This window comes from Megascapheus bottae, chromosome 1 (genome assembly GCF_031878675.1).
Source record: "Megascapheus bottae isolate mThoBot1 chromosome 1, mThoBot2.hap1, whole genome shotgun sequence".
Lineage (NCBI taxonomy): Eukaryota > Metazoa > Chordata > Mammalia > Rodentia > Geomyidae > Megascapheus > Megascapheus bottae.
This window is the reverse complement of record NC_143509.1, coordinates 66,718,896-66,734,232: the sequence shown is the minus strand read 5'-3', so window position 1 is coordinate 66,734,232 and position 15,337 is coordinate 66,718,896. Positions and strand designations below refer to the sequence as shown.

At 34.6% G+C, this 15,337-nt stretch overlaps 1 long non-coding RNA gene across 1 annotated transcript; it reads right to left on the bottom strand.

The window, feature by feature from the left end:
- Positions 1-556: 556 nt before the first annotated feature.
- Positions 557-9,382, bottom strand: LOC150069369 (uncharacterized). Its single transcript, XR_016535431.1, has 3 exons — positions 9,061-9,382; positions 5,239-5,350; positions 557-684 (listed from the first exon to the last, which is right to left on the bottom strand). It is a non-coding gene; the product is annotated as an uncharacterized LOC150069369 (long non-coding RNA).
- Between the last annotated feature and the right edge of the window lie 5,955 nt (positions 9,383-15,337).

Below are 15,337 nucleotides of genomic sequence, written 5' to 3'. Positions count from 1 at the left end.
TTAAACCAACAAATAATCTGAGATAGTAATCAATACTTTCAATTCTCCGGCTTGAAATTTTCAAAAGTACAGTACAATATAGATTTTTAAGGATGTCTTAATTTATGTACTTGTGTTTACTTTTATGGCATTTCTTTTATAAGTGCCTTTTGTTCTGTGACTCCCTTTTATTGATTGTGTTTAGTCTAGTTTGGGTCAATTCAGATAGATTATTTTTGTTTGGTTCAGTTTTACTATAGGAAATTAGTAACTATGTCAATGCTATGGATAAGACAGATAAAAGTCCTAATTTAGCACCTTGGTTGTTTTCCTGCTGAATAGTGAAATTCAGAAAATGCATTTTGAACTTACTGCACATATAGTTTGTATATGGAATATCCCTCTCCACCAAATGTTTTGTGTGTAAAAGTCTCGGTATTAGCTGGCAGAAGGGGATAGAACTCAAGAAGAACAATATCACAAAAGGATTAACCCACTGATGACTTCATAAGCAAATGAAATATTAGGAATTAGGGTCTCTGCCTAGGGAGCAGGCCACCAGAAATTGCCATTTGCTTCTACTTCTCTTTTCCCTTCTGTTTTCCTCTCCTGCCTCTTCCTCTTCTCTTTTCCTCTCTCTTCGACTTTCTCTTTGTATGTCTTTCTGTTTCATTTCCTCTCTCAGTATCTTTAAACATGTGTCACCTAAACAAACAATACAGGATGAAAGAATTCTTTAAGTACAATATTTATTTAATTCAACAGTTTAAAGAGGATCCAAGGGAATAAAATTAGCCACATAGTAGTAAATGCAAATCTCTTTTTAGCACAATAACCATCCTTAAACACCTTCAACATATGGTAAAAGAATTCAATAGAGTGATTACATTTCCTTGACAGAATTACCTGTAAGCAAATTTAAAGAGAAGAAAATTAAATTCATGTGCTGTGTAGCATTCTGTACAAATCTTACCATAATTGCCTGTAAATTTGGGTTCTATCGTAACAATTGCATTCCTGAGAGAATTAGTGGGAGGACTGTGAGGGGAAGAAAATAAGATACTCAATTTCCAAACAAATGGAATTTATTTTCAATGTTTTAGAATACATTTGCATTTTGCAATAGAACTGTTTACAGTTAAGAAATGAGAGCCAGTTGCTTTTAAGCAAGTAGTCCTCAAAATCACAAATTACAGCTTATTACATGGCATCCCATAGATTTTAATTTAAAATTTGACTCTCAATAGGAAGGAGAGGAGGGAGGACTGGCTAGGAAGAAAGAATACAAGGAGTGGTGGAGTATTAAGGTCAATTTTTTTCTAGTTGTTGGAAAATAACCTAAAGAATTTCATATCATACTTAAATTTGTCCTCATGATAATGGGTAAAAATAATTTAGTAATAGCCATATGAATTGATTCATAAAGAATATGAACTTAGCTGCTATTATGTAAGTGCAAAATTATGATTCAAACTATCAAATTAGGAAAACCAATAGCTTAGATTGTACCTGCATTCTGACTGGAAGTCTAAAGGGCTCTTCTAGACAACAGATTTGAAAAATATGGTTTAATGATTGTTTATATTCTAATACGCTGCATTAAATAAACATATTCCTGAGAATACTCCAAAGTAATAAATCAAAATAGCCCAGAAGCCTATACTTTTAGTAAGCATTTTAAAGAATATTAAAAACTGAAGTATAACTATGAACTACAAGAATCTCAGCTAGACAATTGGGTACATATAAAAAGTACCTTGTAACTGTTGTTTAAAATCAAAATAAAATGAATTTCTTTCTAGAATGATTTGTCATCCTCCTTTCTGGTCAATAAAACACCTAGACAAAGAAACCATAACTTTGCTTTTTCTTTTATATAAAGGGAACATAGACTTTTTTAAATGATAGACTTCTTTGTTTTATGTATTCACCTATGTTATTTGACTGTATTAACACTTCATCCTGTTTTAACATGAATTTGTTTCTTTTAGTTAAATTATTGCATTACACATATCTGGGTAGTTTCCAGGTCACCCTGATGTACCATAACATTTTTAAAATCTTTTATTCATACCTTGAAAAAGTAATCTGCAGTTGATATGACTGTCACTAAAGTGAAAACTGAAAACTTCTGTCAAATGTTTGGTCAAAGGAATTCAAATTTGAATATTTCCTTTGATTCATGGGTGTTTGTTGTCTGATTTGTATGTCATATAAGGTCCACGGAATCCTTTGGTGCACAATGGCCAGAAACTCTGTGCTTTTCATATGATTCTCAAGGCCCATATGATGCCCAAGGCCTAGGTTATGCCACCTGCCTATATCGGTAATGTCTTTTGGTTCACATTTATAGAAATGTTATGTGGAATAACAGATGCTGATAGGGATGTATCCAAAAGGAACACTACTACACTGCTGGTGGGAATGTAAACATGAGCAACACTTTGGAAAGCAGTATGGAGGTTTCTCAACAGACTAAACATAGAGCTTCCCTATGATTCAGAAATTCCACTCTTGGGCAAACAAAGTCACACTAAAGCTATTAACACTATCATGTTCACTGAAGCCATATTTACTATAGCCAAGCTATGGAATCAATCCTGATGCCCCTCAGTGGACAAATGGCTTAAGATAATGTGGTATAGAAACACAATGGAATTCTATGTTTCCATCAGAAAGAATGATATTGAACCAATGGGAAGGGAATAGAAAGCCTTGGAAAAAAATTGATTACGTGAAGTAAATCAGACTAAAAGAAACATAGATTTCAGGGTTTCCCTCATTTGTAGAAATTAGGATGTGCCTATATATGTACTCGAAAACACAATGGGTGGTAAAAGACAAAAAATTACACATGGCCATGACAAATTAAATAGGACTCTAAACATTCAGATACTGAGATCAAAGGAGTATATTTTTAGGAGAGACTCACAAAGCTTCAATAGTTATGTGCATAATCTCATATAAAATGATGTTTTATGAAGTGAACTCCAAGAAATGAAAACAAGAGGGGATTTTTTTTGTTATCTTGCTTTCATTTTCAGTATGTTTTCTCTTTTGTTTTTTGATTCTGGACCTTTTGTCTTGAATATAAGTGTATCTATTTGAGGAAGGTAATGGGAAGAATGAACATGGAGGGACAAAGGGTGAAGAAATGCAGCAGTGATACTCACAAGACACTATGTTGAAAATGAAATAGATAAACTTGTGGTGGAAGAAGTTCAGTGGAAGAAAAAGAAGGGAGAGGTGACAGTGCTCCAAAAGAAATGTACCCACTACCTGACTTATGTAACTGTAACCCTTCTTTACAACAAAAATAAATACATACAAAAGGAGTTACAATAAGAAGAAATAGGAAATGTTATCTAGGAGATCTCTCTATGAATAAGCCACATAGAATGCTTCAACATTTTGGTATCTATAGGTTTATTACATTCTTAGGAAGATGCAATGTCAATAGGTACACGTTAATAGGAAAAAAAAACCTGTTAGGTGAAACATTAGTAAATTCTACTTTTACTCAAGAAAAGGAGAGATGAAAGGCTAGGCCAGAAGTAAGTAGTTAATAGATTGTAGACCTTTAGACTCCTTTTTCAATTACTGTACAGCCTCTTTGAATATATTTACTTCTTCCCATACCCTAGTCTCTTACTTATCACTTAGTGCAGGGCTCATCCTAGACAGGGCTGAGCACCCTACTTTCTTACTTGCCCTGAGAAAAATACCAGCATCAGATGGGCAAGATCTCACCAGTACTTTGTTTCCCCAGGTCGTGGCATTACGATCTACATTGACAAGAAAATCTTAAGTGTACTGATGCTGGTAGCCTATCCAACCCAGCACTGACATGATCTTTACAAGAAGACGATACTGAAATAGAAAGTTTCAGTGATGTTTTATGACTTGATCCAGAATTTACCCTACTCTCAATTTATTACATTCTGGAACTACCACTTGAGTCACTGTCACGCTTGGTGGACAGTAATCATATCTTTTTTGAGTGTGCACAATATGTATTTTTGTCATAGTCAAAGTATATGTGGCCCAACTTTTAAAAAGGTAATATTTAGAAATTTTAGTTTTACAAAGTGTAGGATAACAAATACATATATGTTTTAGAATACACCTATTCTAATAGATATATCAAATATATCTACTATAGTATGTAGGATATAGATATTATATATCTATTACATGTAATATTTTATTATATGTAGTGATATATCATAGGTAACATAATTGTGAAATTACTGAATGCCATTCATTTTACTTTGGGTTTGGTCTTTTGGTAGATAAGTAAGTAATCCATAAGAAAATGAGCTAAGAATGGGTGAAGAAGTCAGAACTAAAGCAGTAGTTTAAAACATTTTCCAACCCTCAGTGTAAAATTACCTATGTACAGGTAGTTAATGTATGTGTTGTATGTGAGTGTATGTGTTTATGATTTATCATCAATATATGCACAAGAGATTGTTTGTTCATATGGTCTCTGCAATATGTTAGACTGGACTCAGACTACATTTCAGTTTAATAATGCAGGGTTAGAAGCTATGTCAGCATTCAATTCTGATCATCCTATATTGTCAAAATTTATTCAAAAGCTGAATGTCTAGAGTACTAAAAATATTCACAAAAAGATGTTTACTTTAATAATGATCTCAGTGGTTTACAATTTTTCATTGAATAACCTGCAAAACTTTTCCCTCTTTATCTTCAAATTATGCTACTCTGGTAAAGACAGCTGGTTTACTGAGTATTCCTTTGGCTTTCTAACCATGATTTACATAATGACTCCTGGCAGTTAATTTTTTATATTTAATGTTTTCAAAATGATGCATGCGGAAGAATTAAGAAAGCATCTCAAATTTTTATATGGAGGGTCAAAAGAGAATTTTATTTATCTTTGAGAAATTAGACAATGAAGCAAGAAGAAATAATTGACTCATTTTAGTGAATCTAGACAAGCTGTCTGAAATCTTCCTGCTAGATCATTACCTAATCAATTTTTCACAAGTCTGTGCTAGAAAGAGACTAGCTAATTTCAGAAGTCTCTTACCCAAGCTTTAATGAATTTCCTAGCTCAACATCATTGATGTGAGGTAATCACTGTCAAAATTGAAAGAAAGTATGTCTCTGTGTAAGGATATTCTTCAGGGCAATTTTTAGAGCATTGTGTGGGAGAGGGATCAACATGAATATTTCTATTATTATCCTCTCTCCTTCATTTATTATATTTTTCATAAATATTGTAACAGATACCTGAATGCTGGTCTTGCTCAATGATGTAATAGACTCCACATGTATGTTATACAGCATTGTCAAACTTGATCAGTTCATATCATTTTGCCTTAAGCCCCTTCAATGGCTTCCCCTGTCATGCAGAAAATTTAAAAAGAAAAAAAAAACAACTGTAAAAAAGGGAAGTCCTTTTACTGGCCTCAAAAGACTTTTTATTTTTTGTTCCATCCCTGATTTCACATCCTATAACTTTCTTCTCTGCTCTTACCTCTCATACATCTCATTGGATTCTATGCAATACTTTAAATGCACTAAACATACACCCAAATAAGGACCCTTCACACTCTGTGTAAAGTTATGTTTTTGGAGCTGTTCTATGACTTGATCACTTACTGACTCACTTTTTTCATTCCTTCCATTTTCTCAGACAGAATCTTTCTTTGTGATGTTATATAAAACTTACTTTTTCCCTCTTGATTGCTAACTAGACTCAGACATCTTCACTTTTAAGTGTCTTATTGCCTGTTCTGCCCTACTAGAATCTGAACTCTCTGAGATTCTATTTGCTATGTTTTCTGATCTTTTATCAAACAATAGAGAATGGCATACAATTGATGCTTAAAACTTTTTGTTAATAAATAAAGGGAAGTAGATAAATAACAGAACAAAATTCTAATAATAAAACAGTTGAGCTTGGACTCAGTTTTTTTCTACTTTATTAGTAAGACATTACAGCTAGCCTAACAAATGCCAACATAAATGTTGGAAAGTTACAAAATAAAGGCAGTTTGCATGGTGGTATGGTGTTCGAGCTGTGTGTATGGGGTGTATTTATGCTTCCTTTATAAGCACTGATACCTCTGTAACATGCCCTAAACATCACACAAATATAAGTCATGCACCTCACCCAGTAAAACAGTTGTGGCCTGAAGACCTTATACTCTGGAATTTCAATAGGTCAATTTAATTACACCAAAAACAAAAACCCCACAAAAATTATAAAACATAAAACCACTAAGAGTTTTGAACTAATTTCCAGATTCTGCTCCTTTTCAATATATCTTTTAGTTCATGTCTTCCTTCCTTCCATGATTCTGAAATTTGTTTCCCTTCATACTCATCTTTTCTCTCATGCTAAAAAAAAATAAAATTCAATTTTCCCAGTCCTAGAATGTAGCCCTCAAAAATGCCACCTCCTAACAAAAGATTTTTTTATCCTGTCTCTATTCCTGAAACCAGGCTGATCCACACTCTGTTCTCAAGAGGCAACAGATGAGCTGGCAGATTTCAAATAAGCATGGGGAGTAAGCTTTGCTATGGGTGCCAGCTCTGTTCTGTATCATGTGGGTAGATTCTCCGTAGACACACATGCACTAAGCCAGGTAGGATGAACAATGAAGAAGGCCTGAAATTGGCTTGTTAGAATGATCTGACTAGTAATAGCCACTGGAGTGATGTGAAGATAACTGTTGTTATTGTTGTAATTACAGTTGAAGTCAGCCCACAAAGTAAATGTAAACTCATAAAAAAACAATTCCAGTATTTTCAGAAAAATTAAAATTATTTTTGTCTCCTTTTTAGCAGTTCTTGGGTTTGATTTCAGGGCATTGCATTTGCTAAGTAGGCGTGGTGCTTTACCACTTGAGCTATCAATCATTCTGTTTTTAATATTTTAATGATAGAGAATTGCTTTATACTTGGAACTGTGATCTTCCTATTTGGATTCTGTTTCTCACAAAGATGAGAGCACCCATCCATCATGGTTCTCCTTTTGTTTGGAATGGCAGGTACACAGCACCATGAATAGACATTGTCAGAGATGGACCTTCATGAATTTTTAAGCCCAGGCCAGATTTCATCTGGGATTCCTTCATTTCTACCTCCTTAGTGCAGGGATTGAGCTACTGCATCCAGCTAACATGATGAGCTTTCTTTTAGAATAACAAGCCATCAAATGTAACTAAGAAGTTAGAAAGTTACTAATTAGAATAGAGAGATGGGGAGTACATTTTTCTATTTTGAATTATTAGATTTTTATATTAAGAAAATATATTAAAAGCACTGAAATTAAGAGAAAAGGGGATATAGTATAGAGTTGTGGGTTTAATTGTTTATTTATTGGTAATATTAGAGTTTGAACTTGGGGCCTCATTTTAGCTGGGCTTGTCAGGCTAATTCTCTTAGTTGAGCCATGCTTCCAACTTCCCCAAATAGCTACCTTTTTATGTTTACTTATTAGAGACAGAGTCTCATGGCTGACCTTGAACTATGATCGTCTTTATTTCTGCCTTCTGAGAAGCTAGGATGACAAGGATATGAACTATGATCAGGCAGGTTGTATTGGGGATTTTTAAATAATTCTGAGGATTTAGAACAAAATCTTCCTGTAAGATCCCTAACCATTATGATTCATTTTTCCTATATATCTAGCATATTTTTATGCTCCAAGTCAGAAATACAAAGATTGTAGGTGGCATCTTAAATTTTAACTCAGCACAAAAGTCACAATCTAGAAATAAATAATACATTTTGAAGTATTTTACACATTTAAAAATAAGAGGTTGTGGGTGGTTATAGCCCACATTGTACAACAAATAGTGAAGATAATTCATCCTAACACAGAAGTTCAAACAATAAGGGAAATAGCACTTGTTAAGTAATTAATACATGGTAGACACTGCTTAGCTTATCTCATTCACTTTACAATAACCATGGGGATTCCGTTGCTACTTTAGAAAAGAACAAATACTGTTTGGGAATGAGTGCCTAAAACCAAAGCACTAGAGAAGTCCATGTGTGCTGCTTCTTGAGGTAGGAGCTGGTGAATTATTATAAGCAAAATGTTTCCCCATCCACATTTAAATGATCTAGATACCTCTAGCAAACTCTAGCTAATATTATTATAATCTACTTTTCATGTAACTTCATAAACTAATAAAATGTTATGAGCAATCATGTAAATTTACATTTACGTGTTTAAATAGACAGTGTCCTAATCTAGTCCTCTTTCACTTGCTTTTCAGGTTGAGTGACATCCATCAGTTTCTCCAGTTGATCTTCACTATCAAATCTACAGCAACTTAAGTAGTGTAAACAAAGCCCAGGATGACTGTACTTACAAGTACCTTTATCACAATATACTTACAAACTTGACTCAAACTCATTTATGGCAAGATTATACAAAAATTATATATATATATTATATACTTAAAATGTTACTTAGGGGTGAGAGTTTGGCCTAATAGTAGAGTGCCAGCCTAGCATGCATGAAGACCCAGGTTCAATTCCTCGGTACCACATACATAGAAAAAAAGCTAGAAGTGGTAAAGCTCTGGCCTTGAGATATTCTAAGAACAGTGCTCACTCAGGCCTTGAGCTCAAGCCCAAGATTGGCAAAAAATATTAGTTAGGTATTAAACAAAATGTTACCATAACAGCCATGAAAAATATTGGACTGATAAAAAATTTAATTGAGTGTTTGGCAGAAGACTTACAAAAACGACTCTTGAAATGTTACAGAAGTAGAGAGACCTGAATGAATGGAAAGACTACCGGTGAGGATACAACAATGTAAAATGATCCTCAATTTAAATTATTATGGTACTACTCTACATAAAATACTTCAAAATTTAAAATAAGATAGCAAATGGACAGTTCTAAATTCAGTTGCAGGATCCATTTGTCTTTAAACAAAAATTAGGAAATTATGTATACACATTTTATTTGCACACATTTTAAGTTTATCTCTCACTTACCATTTACTCCACATTAAATATTCTTAATCACAAATCAGGGCTATTGCTTCACTATGTTAGCTTTACACATCATAAATTTATTTTTCACCTTTCAAGAAGGTCAGATGTCTTCTCAGGGTCTCATAGAGCTGAAATCCAGGAATCATGTAGGGATGCCATCTGGGGCTGAATCTCCTCTTCCAGACTCACCAGTTCATTGGCAGAGTCCATTTCCTTGCCATTGTAAGGCTGAAGTCTCCATGCTTCTGCTAGCTGTTATCTCAGGTCACTTTTAACCCCAGACACTGCCCATAGTTACTTATCACATGGCTTCCAAACACCATTCACAGCATGGATATTTACTATCTTTCTGGAGAGCCAGAGTCTGTCTCTCACTTGTTCTTCTAAACAGCTGGGGGGGAAAGTGCTTTACATTTAGAGGGTTTTTGTAGATCTACCTGAGTATTCTGGGTTTTTTTGGGAGGGGTCTCTTTTTAAAATAGTTATATTGGGGTATAATTGATACAGAAAGAAGCACATACATTTAATGTGTACAAGATGTATACCGTGATTGTGATAGTGATTGTATCCTTCTTATAAGTACATTATACCAAATTTCAACAGGGAAATGAATTATAATCACAGACCTTGGGATTCTATGTGCAGCAGGGAACTTGAGCTCTGCTTATGATGTCACAGAAAAAGCTTCTGATGAGCCACTGGATTCCAGAGTACCTGAGGCACAGTATTAAGCCAAACCTCCATCTTCTGATTCACTCCTTCATCTGTCATTCTCTGTCTCCTTCAAAGCAATCTACATGTTTATATGGTAAGAAGATGCTCAAGATAATATTAGCAGTGAGTAGTTTCTCTATCAAAAGGAAGAAAAAATATTATTTTTTCTGAGCAAAAACACTGTGGGAGGAATTCTCAATTGATTTCAGTCAGTCTCCTACTCCGTGACACATGCATCACTGTTTCTTAAAATAAGTGAGAGTGGAAAAGAGATCTATTTAGGTTTGGATGGGTGAGAACAGATCAAAATTGTGATTCCTGAACATTTACTTGTTATCTCCAAGGAAAAAAAATGCTATACAGTAAAATAAAAGCCAAGTAACAGATTAGACTAAGAACAATACTAGTCTGATATGGTATCAGAGAATTGGAGAGGAGGCTGTGATCAATTTAGGGATAACAGAAAAATGAAGAATCTACTATAATGTATTTTAAGTCATTGGGAGGCAACTGGGAAAAGATATTTACCAATAACATATCAGACAAATGCTTAATATCCAGTATCTACAGGGAACACAAGAAACTAATCCCCCCAAAGCCCAACAAACCAATCACTAAATGGGCCAGGGAACTTGAGAGATTTATCAAAAGAAGAGGTTAAAATGGTAAAGAAACTTATGAGAAAATGCTTATCATCCATGGTCATAAATGCAATGCAATTAAAAACAACCATAAGATACCACCTTATCCCAATCAGAATGGCCAATATTTTGAACTCAAAGACAAATGCTGGCAGGGATGTGGAGAAAGAGGAATCCTACTGCACTGCAGGCGGGAATGTAAACTAGTACAGCCACTCTGAAAGGCAATTTGGAGGTTCCTCAAAAAACTAAAAATAGAACTTCCCTAAGTTCCAGCTATACCACTCCTAGGCATCTACCCTGAGCATCATAACCCAGGATATGGTAAGGACACCTGCACAGCCATGTTCATTGCTGCAATATTCTACCTAGCCAACAGACAAGATAAAATAATGACATTCACTGGGAAGTAGATGAAACTAGAGCAAATCACGTTGAGTGAGATAAGACCAAAAAACAAAAGGTACATGGTCTCCTTGATATGTGGGTATTAGATCCAAGAGCAATGACTCAATATTTGGGTTCCCAAGGTTATTGACATGGTCTTAGAGATATAAATTTAAGTACATAGACATAAAAATCTATGATGGGATATATACTCTATAGACATAATGTTAGATAGATTGATATGTATCTATGGCATACAAATTCTCAGCTTAATTTTAATTATGTTCTAAAATTTATATGCAAGTAATTGTATATAGAGATTCCCTTCTTGAATACTTGTTTGTTAAACATGGTATTTGAAATATGATGTGAAAAAATTAGTGTTAATAAAATCTTTTGATTTGAAGAAGACATTGGGATGATTTAAGCATTATAGTCTGTAAGTACAGACAGCAGGGTATCTTCTCCTAAGTCAGCCTGTTGCTTTTCATTAAGATGTACATCAGACAGCCTCCTCTTCTTTCTCAGCCTTACTATTAGTTAACAGTGAATATTTCATAAACATGACAAATCTCGGTATTCCTTTTGCCTTAGAAGAGAAAAGGGAAAGTGAATGATATGAATGAAATAGAAATGGTAACACTTACTCTTAAACCATAAACATGTGTTTCATAGATGTCATTCCAGCCCAGCAAAGTAACTTTTTCCATTGCTGAAGGATAACTGGTTTACAAGAAGTTAGGGATTGATTGGAAGCTCTGACTTGCTTTTTTTTTGAGGATTATTTTCTTTACTTAAAAACAATCACTGTCAACTGTAAATATAAAACCTAAAATTAAATGCTGAGGAGACCTCAAGATAAGAGCAAAGTAGCTATAAGTGATCCAGTGGTCAAGAATCACCATATTCTTATTTCAACTGTTCACAAAAAAATTAAGTGACAAACTCTTCTTCAACATACTCATGCTGTGCTGTCAGATTAATGAAGCATTCTGTCATTTATAACGTAAAAATTTCGTGCAATGAAATGACTTTCTAAATCATACATTTTTAAGGTGCTTCAACAAAACTGCCTGAAATACTGTCAGCTTAGCTCTACTACAAATAGTTCAAATTTAAGTAATGTATATGAAGCACAGATTTTAGGAGGCGCAATCTATAGAAATAAAAACTTGTTTTCACCACCCATTTTTTGTTATCATCCAATAATATTTTATCTGTGAAAGCCTTTTTTTTTTTGCCAGTCCTGGGGCTTGAACTCAGGGCCTGAATACTGTCCTGGGGCTCTCCTCAAGGCAAGTGCTCTGCCACTTGAGCCACAGCTACATTTCTGGCTTTTCTACATATGTGGTACTGAGGAATCAAACCTGGATCTTCATGCATGTTAGGCAAGCATTCTACCACTAGGCCAAACTCTTGGCCCCTAATATTATTTTAATATGAAAAAGTTGTTGCTAAAATTCTGTATAGTAGAATTTAATAGCAATTCTCTTCAATATAAGAAAAAAACTGGACCACAGATAGTATACAAGCCTTTGCAATTTAATTGAATAGTAAATACATGGACGTGCTTTAGAAATACAAAGAAATACTTAAAGTCTCTCAGCTACCAGAGATTAATCCACCTAAAAATCTTGAGTTCCAGGGCTGCGAATGTGACTTTTTAGTAGAGTGTTTGCACAGCATGCATTAGGCTGTGGGTTCTATTCCTTGGTACCACATAAACAAAAAGTAAGGTAAATAAATGCTTTAAAAGTCTGAAACAGACTTTTATTTTTTATTGTTGAAATAGATTATTTTTAATTTAATCTTATTGTCAGGATGTTATACAGAAGGATTACAGTTACATTTGTGAAGTGGTAAGTATATTTCTTCTCAAACATTGTTACTTCCTCCCACAGGGCCTAAATTTAGAGAGGGTTGAAGTTCCATTCCCATTGAATAAAGTCCAAGTGGGTCATGGCAGCCTCCCACCTCTGCTCACATGACATGTCAGTGGGACTGAGTGGACAGCATCACTCTCATGCACTTACAGAAACGGAGAGAGGAAACAAGTTTGCACAAGGCAAGGTTAGTTGTCAATGTAGTTTCCTCACTATGAAAGTATCAGTGGGAACTATTGTGATAAACTGAGCTTTTCTCCCACTAGAGCTGTCCACTGAAATGGAGCGATTACTTATCCAAGAAGACATGAAGACTCAAGATACTTGAGCATAATGCCCAGGACAGAATACAAAATTTCATCAGACTAAGATACAAAAACTCAGTTTTCATGAAAGTTTGATGATGGCATAGCAACATTCATATGACAACTACATTTAAAATAGCTGAAAAGAAGTATACTATAATGACTTTCAAAATAGCTTTATATACAATCTCAAAAGTTTCACACAAATGAAAAGATAGAAAGTAAAACTTTAGAAATAAAAAATGAAATGGAATAACTTGATGATGGTTCAATATTAAAAGATAGGTCATGGAAAAATAAAAATCCATATTCAAGTAGTAGCTATTATACAAATCACACAATTGCATGATAACAGAAGTCCTCAGGGACCTCAGAAATTAAAGTAAAGATCTTGTTTTCATGTCATCTGTGTTTTAGAAGTAAAGAAAAAAGATCTTGTGGTTTTACAAGTATTTAAAAGGCCACACTAAAGCAACTAGCACAATTATGTTATTTTTCCAGTGCCGATAGCTGGCGCTTATAATCCTAGTTGTTCAGGATGTTAAGATCTGAGAATCAAAGTTCAAAGCCATCTTAGACAGAGAGATTTAAGAGATTATCTCCAAATAACCAGAAATTAAGCTGGACCTGAGATGTGACCACTGATGTGACTAGAACACAAGCCATGGGCAAAAAAGTTGAGCAAGATTATGAAGCACTGAGTTCAAGCTCTGGAATTATCACACACACACACACACACACACACACACACACACACACACACAAACAAAACCATTAAAAATTATACTCCATTTGGGGGAGGGGAGTTGAGGGGGAAGGAAAGTAGAAGAAAAACAAAGGAGGGAAAATGTTCCACAAGAAATGTACCTTATGCAACTATAACCCCTCTATACAATCAAATTTAGTTTTTTTAAAGTTATATTTGAGAAATAGATAAAGGATCACTGTTGGAGACTAGCCTGAGCAAAAGGTTGATGAGACTTCACCTCAGCAAAAACATTTGGGACAGTAGGCACATTTCTGTAATCCCTGCCAAATGGGTGACATAGGGTGAGCATGGTCTCAGACTAGTCTGAGAAACTGTGAGATATTGTTGGGAACATTAGCTAAAGTATAAATTGTTATAGGAGTACCTATGTGCCTACAAAGCACAGGGCCCTGAGTTCAAACACCAGTATTAACCAGGGAAAAGAAATGTTAAGGAAGTTTCTGATGAATTCAAGCTTTGTGTCCCCTAAATATGTATAAACTTAAAGATGCAAGACTCAATAAAATGAAACTTTGAAAATCCAAAATAAAGTATCTTGAAAGCAACCAGAAAGAAACAATGCATTATCTGTGGAGGAACAACAAATTTGAATGACAACAAATTTGTTCTTGAAATCAATGAGGCCCAAAGGTAACCATGCTCTTTATTGTTGAGAGACATGAAGTATCCATTCAGAATTTTACCTACAACACTCATCAGAAGTGAAGGCAAGATGCAATGGGGATAGTCTCAGATTAACCACTGTTCACAGCATGAACATCAATAGGCCTATCAATAAAAAGATTAAAGAAGGAAGCCTGAGTCATCTGGAATGTACACTACACTATCTTTCACATTGTGAGTTTTCTAAGCCATGTTAGGTGGATAAAGCAAAATGTGTAATAATAGAGAGGTGATTTTATCAAAGAGTAGAAAGACACAGTGAACTATATCTTATGTACAAATGGGAAATCCTATTCATTTTCCCAAGCTGGGGATAAAGCCTATTCCCTGGAAAGCATTCTGCTGAGAAGTTCTGGACTCAGGTATGCAAACATGAGCACTGTGAGGCTAAGTTATTAAAAGAAAACAAAAATTAGGTGAAAGTCTATAAGTTGATCCATGTACTGAATGTTTTGATCCACTAGAAAGAATGTTTTAATACACACACCTATGTACAGGTGAGAAAAGAGTCTGCTCTGAACAAACTAAAGTCCCAGTATACTCACATAAGAAAAATGTACCTCTCTTCCTCTAGATGACCTTAGATCAGCTTTGACCAAGATGGAAGTTACTACAAATTCTAAGACATCTCAGGTCTGCGACGATGTTGTTGAACCATTGCATTAACCAGATTCAGTGTCAAATTACCTGAGGACTTCTCATTACATGATTTTTTGTAAATTCAAATTCTGTATTTCCTCAAATCACAAATAATGTGGGTCTGGGAATGTGGCTTTAATGGTAGAGTGCTTGCCTAGTACGCATGAAACCCTGGGTTCGATTCCTCAGCACCACCAACACAGAAAAAAGTAATGTATATCATAAAGAGTAATTAAACAAAGGCAGGCTTCAGGCAACAGTATTGAAGGAACGTCAATTCCAATAGTCTTTAGAAATTGAAATATCAGGGAAGAGGAAACAAGGTCTACTTAAGAGATTCAATCCAAGTGGTTAGAAGGACTCC